Here is a 9,733-nt window from a genome sequence, read left to right as displayed (position 1 = left end):
ATTATTAAAACTAATGTTATTAGCACTGTAATTTAGCAATGACATTACAGACTTTGACATAAGAAACAAAAAAAGAAAAATGAAGAGGAACTTTTTACAAAAAAAAAAGTGCAGGCATCTCTGTATCTCATTCTCAGTTTAACTCAGCTGAAACTCTGTAGCTCTCCTGCCTGGGTTTGTCTTTGCCTCTCTTATATTGGTGCAATCAACTCACATAAAAGGTCTACTTCTTTTTCCCCCAGACATCCCTGTTATCTGTACAACATTTGCTTGCCAAGCTATTGGGTACAACCATGATCTATGACATTCCTTTGACTTATTTTTATTCATATAAAAACACTATATTTGAATTTGTAGCTCTTCCAATTGTCATCGTAGTTATTACTAACAACCTCCCTTGGACTTCTAAGCCTGGACATCAGCTGTGATTTTGCCCTACCCTTTATTGTTTGTGGCAGTTCTTGTCATCTTGGTGTCTTTTAAAGCTGCCTCTTTTCCTGTGTAGATGTTAGGACAATTTTGATCTCCTAGCATCTTGAGGGCAGGGCTGGTCTCTACTCTAGCTCATAACTGGCTTATTACAGTCATGGTATCTGAGGTGTCAGCATGCCTGTGTCTTATAATTCAAAATGAGATGCTTAGTGCAAACTTGTCTGAGGCTAGAGGCAGACACTTACCTGGAGGGCTGGTGGAAACCAATCCAAACATCCTAGCCCCAAAACACACCATTGCTTCAGACCTGGTTGGAGGGTAAATCTGAGAGGTCTTTTCCAATCTGAATGATTCTAAGATCATCTAGTCTAACTTTTAACTTGTACTAAAGTCCACCACTAACCCATGCTACTAAGTTCTAAATCTACATGTTTCTCAAAGACTTCCTGGGTGGTCACACAACCACTTCCCTGGGCAGTCTATTCCAATATTGCACAACTCTTTCAGTAGAGAAATTTCTCCTAATATCCAAACTAAGCCTCCCCTGGGGCATCTCAAGGCTATTTCCCTGTGTCTTAACACTTGCTGCCTGGGAGAAGAGCCCAATGCCCAGCTTGCTTTATCTTCCTTTAAGGTAACTGTAGAGAGTGAAAAGGCCACCCCTGAGTCTCCTTTTCTCTAGGCTAAACAATCCCAGTTCCCTCAGCAGCTCCTCATAAGACTTGTTCTCTAGACCCTTCAACAGCTTCATCGCCCCTCTTTGGACAAGCTCGAGCACCTGCCTGTCCTTCTGGAAGTAAGGGGCCCAAAACTGAACACAGTACTTGAGCTTTGGCCTCAACAGGGACGAGTACAGAGGGGCAATCACTTCCCTTGCCCTGCTGGCCACACCAGTTCTGATACTAGCCAGGAGGCTGTTGGCCCTCTTGGCCACCTGAGCACACTGCTGGCTCCTGTTCAGCTGCCTGCCCACCAATCCCCCCAGCTCCCTTCCTGCAGGGCAGCTTTCCAGCCACTGCCCCCAGCCTGCAGCCTTGCATGGGGTTGTTGTGCCCCAAGTGCAGGACCCGGCATTGGCCTTGTTGAACCTCATACATTTGGCCTCAGCCTATCCAGGTCCCTCTGCAGAGCCTTCCTGCCCTCAGGCACATCAACACTCCTGCCCACCTTGGTGTCCTCTGCCAGCTTGCTGAGGGTGCACATGATCCCCTCGTCCAGATTATTGGGGAAGATATTACAGAGAACTGGACCCAGCACTGAGCCCTGGGGACACACCACTTGTGACCGGCCTCCAGCTAGATTTAGCTCCATTCACCATGACTCTCTGGGCCTGGCCTCCCAGCCAGTTTTAAACCCAATGAAGCATACGCTCATCCAAGCCATGAACAGCCAGATTCTTCAGGAGAAGGCTATGGGAAATGGTATCAAAAGCCTTACTGAAGTCTAGGTAGAGAACATACACAGCCTTTCCCTCCTCCACTAAGCAGTTTGTCGAGCAGGACCTGCCTTTGATAAACCCATGCAGTCTGGGCCTGATCACCTGGGCATCCTGTAAGCATTTTGCGATGGCACTCAAGATGATCTGCTCCATGAGCTTCCCTGGCACCAAGGTCAGATTGACGGGCCTGTAGTTTCCCGGATCCTGAAAAGATTCATGTAAACTTTGATCCATGGTCAAAACAGGTTTGACCATGTTCTGTTACCAGAAAGCAATACCATTGGAATCTGGATAAAAAGGTGTCAGGCTGACTGATGCTACCTTGGGGAAACACCATATACTTGAAATTTAACACAACCATTCTACTTCTATTGTCTTTGGTTTCTTCTGTAACTAATGTGAAAATATGAAACCTGCAGATAAAATAAAAGTTACCTTGCTTAAGGAAATGGCTCTACATTTTCATCAGAATAACATAACGTTTCTTTAATTGTATAGTTGGGGGATGTAACACAAAGTGTGTGATGTTCAACAATATGAACGTTAGTTGAATCAAAGTGCCTACCACATTTGAATTCCGCAAATCAGTGGTTACATTTCAGAGTTTGAAAATCTTTAACTATAGGAGAGAAATACAACTGTAGAAGCAGATATACTAGAAAATCAATTACTCCTAAAACCAAACAAAAATACCTTTTTTAATAGATGAAATGTATTTCATTTTACTATCTGAAAGAAAAAACACACACCTGTATGATCTCTGAGATGTTGCTATTCCTCTTTAGCCTGCTTTTCATTTGTACACAAAGTCGTTTTTGCATGTATTGCACCGTCTAGAGATACAGCAAAAATCCTAGCTACTGGGTCAGTAATAAATTTTCACTGAAATCACTAATTAGATGCAATTCAAGTATAGTCTAAAGTTAAATATGAAGCTGTACTTAGAATAATATTATAGTCCAGATGATGCTTTTTCTCCTGCCTGGGTAACCTGCAGTAGGTAAACTAATCTTCTATGCACAGCTTTTTTTCCTTGCTTCTAAAATGTTTCTGTACATACTAGTGTTGGATGAGAAAGGTTAAGAGAATAGAAGTGATTTATAATGTTGGACATTGCTGGAAAGTAAATATGGATTCTCCTAAAGCCTGAGAATCTTATTTGTGTTATTTCTCTTATGATCTGTATATCAGCAGCAGTACTTTAAATTTTTGATGTCTCCCTAGATTTCTGACTGGCCAGAGAATGGGAAGAGAACAGTAAACAAACCTTATCCAGATTTCTTTCTTAGTCCTTGCTAGGATATTGGACTACAGGGAAAAGTTCAGCACCTATAGAAAAGGGCAAGGGTACAGAAGAGCTTTCTTCAGAGATTAAAAGTAACTTGACTGAAGCTCTGGATGTCCTTGAATGTGCAATTTGCAGAACAGCTCCATATGTGGTAACCTACCCAAATGCCAGATATTTTCATCTGAAACTACGGAATATTTGGTCTGCTTGTCTGTTGAGAAAATTCACGTTGTATATATTCCTGCCTCTTTCTACAGTATTGATGTTTCTTCTTTTTCTGCCAGACCTATTTACTGGTCTCTATAGGTTTCCACCTAGGTGTAGGAACATCTACATTATAACCCCAGCCAAGTGGCTTTTCAGCAGTTCAAGAAACTGATTTTTTTTTTTCCATCTGCAAAAGTCATCATTCTGTTTTGAAATTCCTGGCAGGACTAGTTTGAATCTACCTTCTCATTCAAGGCCATCTATGTCCTGAAGACTTTCTGTAATTCTTATGTTCTTTAAGAAATTCTTTCCAAAACATTTTCTACATGCAGTCTCTTTATTATTCTACCCCTAGAACTTTTAAACCGGGGTTGTTGCTTCATCCAGGAGTGTTAATTGTATCCAGCAATTAATGCATCTTCTTCTATATTGTCTTGTATTGTTGTAAGATACTGGTAATTTGTATAATGTAGCAGTAACCATGAAGGACTCCTGGACTGTCTCACTGTCCAGCTTGGACTATTTAGCTGCTCAACAGAAGATTCACATGGACAAAGACTTGAAGAAGTGATAGCTGTTTGTTCTTTGAAACAATTTGTTGCTATTCACAGGAACCCCCTTTCCTCCATGTTCACATACACTCTGTGCTTTAATTCAGAACTAGTAAAGGAATTATATCAATAATGTTGTCCACTCTGTTATATTTAGTGAAAATGGGTCTAGAAATTATGGCAGAAAGTCACTGAGCCCCCCAACAGATGCTATGGATAAAAAGAATCTACGCTAATAAAGTGTGCATTAGATGTGTATATATACTGTGAAATGTGTGTGGGGTATTACTGTGGGGTAAAAAACACAGATCTGAGTCACTTACTGCTCAGTAGGCCATGTTAGCTCTATCTGGGTTTAAAGGAGTTGCTCCTAGTATTTGTAGGGCTCATAGAGATCGTTGTCTTTACTTACAGATAATACAGGTTACCTCATCAGTATTTATGTACTGTAACGACCAGCGACGTTTTATGATTTTATTGCTTCTACCTGATTATGTCAGTGCAAATGATGAGAAAAAGCAGAGTTTGATAGTTGAAAGCAGAAAAGTGATTAAAAGAATCTGTAGAAGCCAACAATAAGAATCAGAGTTCCAAACCATTAACACCAAAGCAAAACTTACTTTGAAAAGCACATCTACAAATATTTACAAAAAATGTGTTGCAAGCTCTGAAGCTAACTTGCTAAGGGTTTGCATCTTAAAAGATTATTTTAAGGAAATGTCAGCTATAGAATTCATCACCTGCTCTCCTAAAAAGGTATTTAATTTGTATAAGATGGAAAATTTTAAAACTGAGATAGTTGATATATATTTATTTGATTTGAGTTGATATATATTTATTTGAACTGATAAGTAAATGTTCTATATGTCCTCATATCTGAGACTTCTCAAAGCCTAGGGTCTGTGTTAAAGACAAAGGCTATGAAAATCACACAGTTGAACTAGTCACCTGTTTGACTGATACATTATCAGAGCTCTAAGTTTTGCTTGTGCTAGCAGAAATTACTTGACAAAAAATTTCCAGAGTGAACTAGAAACAGTAGCTTGCAGTTTACCTTAATATGTGCCCCCTGTAACACTTAAATTAGGTGTGTCTATAGATTCAACTGATGAATAAGGAGAATGCATTTCATGTGGCTGGTGCATGAAAACCCACATTTGTATTCACAGCCTTTGCTATAGAATTATAACATTATTTGATATTCTTATTTATGGCCTATGTTATGTATTTATATAACTTCAGGAATGTTTAACAAAAATTCAGCACTGTATAAAGGTAATTATGTTGGATTACATCAGTAACCTTAAATTTTCCTGGGACAATAGTTAGGTAATTCTAAAGCAAGCAAAACTCTCACTATTACATATATGATTCTTGTCAGGCTTTCATTCTGCAAAATAGTTAAGAAATTGCGAAACCTTAGACAAATACAGGATCTGAATCTTGAGGTCTACATCTCTCCTGTACAGCAACATTTTTTCCCTCGCGCTACAGACTAGCAAATCTCAGAGCTCTTCTTTCATCTGGTGGAGGGCAAGGCACGAAAAGTAGACATAAAGACCAAGATGTCCTCAGCCTCCCCTCACAGGTCCAGACTTCAGGCCCTTTTACCGGCTTTGTTGCCCTCAGGATACTGTGAACAGCTGACAGGATGTGAATCTGAACATTTGGAAGTTTTTGAATTATTTCAATAAGCTGAATTATTTCGGTTTCGAATATCTTTATATTAATTTGGTAATTGGCTTCCATTGTTTTCTACCTATTGGTTGTGTCACTATCCTCACTACTTTGTAAAATAATCTTACATAATAAAATAAAGTCTACTCATCAACCTCATTGAAATTTTGCTGTCTGACTTGAGAAGAGACAGTGAAATCATATTTTAAAAGAAAATTTTAAAAGGACTTAAGTGAGCCACTTGTTCTATCTGTAGTCTAAAATTGAAAAAAATATAGAAACAAAAAATCCTAATTATTTTTTATGGAGTACACTGTTGCTTATCATGTTCTGTCATTCTGACTGACCTACCAGATTGTGGATTCCATGCACTAATTAATTCTGCTCTGGTTCTACAAAATCTACTATGAAACATATCCAACTGTTTTTTGGTCCATACAATTTATGAATACTTTTAAATGTAGACAAATTACACCTCCTGCATGTGCATCAGCGAATAATTCCAAGTCTTTCCTCTGTGCTGCTGCTGATTTCCCAAATAATAAATATTCCAAAGTGGCTTTGGGCTAAACTGTAACTTCTGAGGTATTGCACTCTGTGCTGTGCACTGGTGATTTCCCAGTGATGCTTCGGTGTACAAAAGCTCAGTGTTCTTATTCTAAGTGAGTTATTTGACTGTGGTCTTGAGAATTGGTGGTTAGAGTCTCTCATTTAGCCTTGGGCTATGGGCACTGCAGTTACATTAATGTGCATGCGCTTAAAAAGATCGCCCTTAAAGATTGTTGAAGGAAGACTGAAGCTCCTTTTGCAGTTTTATTCTCTCAGTTCTTACTATTTTACACTCATTGCCCCTCTCTGCTTGATTAATTCAACAGAATGCCATGTCTTGAAAACTCAGAAATAAGGAGGTTTCACTGTCATTCATTCTTTATATGATAGAATATTTTAAATTACTAAACTAGCTTGTGATCACTGCGGTCACTCAGGAAGACCTGGGAAGAACCCAGTTCCTTTTATTGCTTCTATAACTATTTATTGTTCCCTACTTTTCTTTTGTCATAAATTCCATCCAAAGCTATTTAATTATTGATCCTGTGGCTCCTGATTGATATGTAAGTGTGGTTCACAAAGCAGGAGCAGTAACTAAGTGACACAATTCCAACAAAAGACAAACATTAGTCTTCTGCTCAGTTTCTGTGCTCAAGCTTATTTTTGTTTTTCTGGTGCTTTGCATTCTTTAGATACACAGTTCTTCAGTATCTCTTGAATTGTATAGCTCCTTTCTTGAAGCTGGAATAATAATGTAGTTTGATGTAGTGTAATTCTTCAAATAATCATTCACTCGGGAATAATTTAATTGGGAAGAAAAGTGTTGAAATATTGTAGGATTTACTGGTGGCTGGATATAACTTACTGATAATTTCCTAAATGACCAGTAAAAATAGATCCAGTAAAGGCATTTTGGACCATTCTGCCACACCACTAGATTTTCATTTACTCCCTAAAGAGTCAACCTTGCCTAGTTTTTTTACCTCTACCATGAACTGAACTGTCTGCAACTTGTCCTTTCATTAGTCTGTTCCCATGGCTTCACAGTCCAGATCTGCTGATATCATTTTTTAAAAGATAAGTATTTGGGGGATTAAATCGAACATCCTTTAAACTGTAAGCAGACATCTATTTTTTCAGTGACACATCAACTGTTCCTGCTGTGTTTGCAGGCAAACCATGCAAAACTTCATTCATAGAGCTTTAGTAGGGTCGGCCATATTCTTGTATCTTGGAAACTATTGCTTAGATCCCGTGCAACTGAAAGCAGCAGTTTTTATATCAAGATGTAAAACATGAGTGTCAGCTGAAAGTAGTCTTGCCTAGCCTGAAACAGCAAACGTTACTGACAACTGGTGTGGGCAGCTGTACAGATAGTCTCTCATTTGCTTAACATATAGGGAACGTGTAATAAGAATATTCCATTTTTATGTAATTAAAACAATTATTATTCCCCCTCATCTCCTGGGAAAGCATTTTTTTCACTTGCTGAGCTAGACAACAATGGAAAAGTCACACTGATCCTGTTCTCAGTCCTTTCAACAGATAATTGCCACACAGCTGAGCATGGGAGCCATCCTCACTCCAAGATTAAGAGCATTCATTTCTGCTACACATGTGATCTATGCACCAAGATCAAAATGTCTTTTGCTTTTTATTTGCTCAACTGAGGATATTTTTATCAGTGAGCAGTGTACCTTTATACTTTTAAAGTGTCAGCAGATCACTTCATAACTTTCTCAGTTATAAGCCTAAGTTTCTGTGGACTTTCACTATATGGCATGTTCTTCACTTTCAGTAAACTTTCCTGTGGCTTCCACAATGTTGTTTCCTGAGGTATCAATATCCTTTCCAGAAATGGATGCATAGCAAAATAGGTGGAGGGGAAAGGGCTATGTGGTTGGGAATGCACGTTGCACTGGATGAGGCTCATGAAGAAGATTTACAGTTCTTGGTAAACTGGTAAATTTACCCCAGTCTTCTCAAAACAGGAGACAGCAAATATGGGAATGGTGTTTGAGTAGTTGGACTAGCTGTAAAGGTGAGATAAGGAAACCCTACGCTTCTCCTGAATCATCTTGCAATTTCATTATGTTAAAAGCCAACCTGTTGGATATCGTGCTGCAGAAGCTGTGGATGTTTTGGCAAAGCCCTGTTAATACTTCGAGCATTTATGGTTTTGTTAAATTTCTGTTACTGAGACAAATGGTTCCAGACTGAAGAACTACCTTCCACTGTCAGCATTGCTCCTGGCTTTGTGTGTGATACTGGACAAATTGTTTAAATCCTATGTTTTCCCATTTATAAAACGGGCACTATATTCTTATGTATATTTTCATATATAAATATGTATGTATATTTATAATGTTTCACTTCTGTGGAGAAGTGGTACATAAAAACAAGGTAACACTGATGCATGCAGTTACTGGTTTCCTAACCTGCATTTGGACTAGTACTTTCTGTTGTTTCCTATCACTGTGGTGCTTTTGGGCAGTTGAAGTGTACAGTGCAACCAGTAACATTTTACCAAAATAGGTTTTGTTATTGACGATAGTTAGTACCCAGAGAGTCAAACTGGGGAAAGCATTGCTCTGTTTTTTTGTTTAAACTGGAGTGTAGTTGTACCAACTATTGAGATCCAAATATTTTTTTCTTTGATAACTAAGCTGTTTTGTTGAGCGGATAGTATTAAAAACTGAATTTTGGACCTTGAACTGTATCTTGGTGAAATAATTCTTCTTAGCATCTGGCTTTTAGGAGTGTTTAGGTGCTTGGTTTAGGTGCTATACACATGCATAGATACCATACTCTCGACATCTGTGAGGCTCTCTGTCATGTTCTTAAACCACCCTTCATTCCTCCTAATTTATTCCATTTTGTTGTTGTCGTTCATGTCTAAATTTCTCTCTTTTCTATGTCTTCTGTGTGTTTGCAGTTTTTATATGCACTAAATGTTTCATTATATAAGGGGTACATTAATGCACAATGGCACCCCACATAGTTAAGGCAAAACCAACAGTCAGAGTTATTACTCAAAGTGATTATAAGCTGCATGAAGCCTTTACATAAAAAAGGGTATCTGTCTCCTCTCTTTTTCATTACATGCTATTGTCCTTTCAGAAGTGGCTATATTTCAGTAACACCGCACAGATATTCCAGGATAGAAATTACTATACAAACACGAGTGTTATATGACCTCAAAAATAACTGTGAATTGGAAGGCTAAATCCAGCTCTAATGAATGAAGTCCGAAAGCTGACAGCATTCAGCAATTTCATGAGCTCAGGATATTTTCTAACAAGAAAATTCATTTCTGAGACTTGTTGACAGGAACATCAAGAATGGAACTGCTGCCTTTGCCTCCACCCACTCCAGCAAAGAGTGGGGGGAGAAAAGCAGCTCTTTTTATAAATAGCACTGTTCCTGTCGTATTTGTAAATTCAGTGCTTTTTGTGTTAATGACATCACCCTTTTCTCCATGGCAACTCCCTACGATGTCAAAACTGCAGGGCACCATCAGAGGAACTTAAACCACCGAACGAACACATTGATTCAAGATGATTTAATTGAGAAATAGCACAGAGGGTGACA

This window comes from Anser cygnoides, chromosome 5, assembly GCF_040182565.1.
Source record: "Anser cygnoides isolate HZ-2024a breed goose chromosome 5, Taihu_goose_T2T_genome, whole genome shotgun sequence".
Classification (NCBI taxonomy): Eukaryota; Metazoa; Chordata; class Aves; order Anseriformes; family Anatidae; genus Anser; species Anser cygnoides.
The sequence above is the reverse complement of the archived record's forward strand: the minus strand, read 5'-3'. Positions refer to the sequence as shown.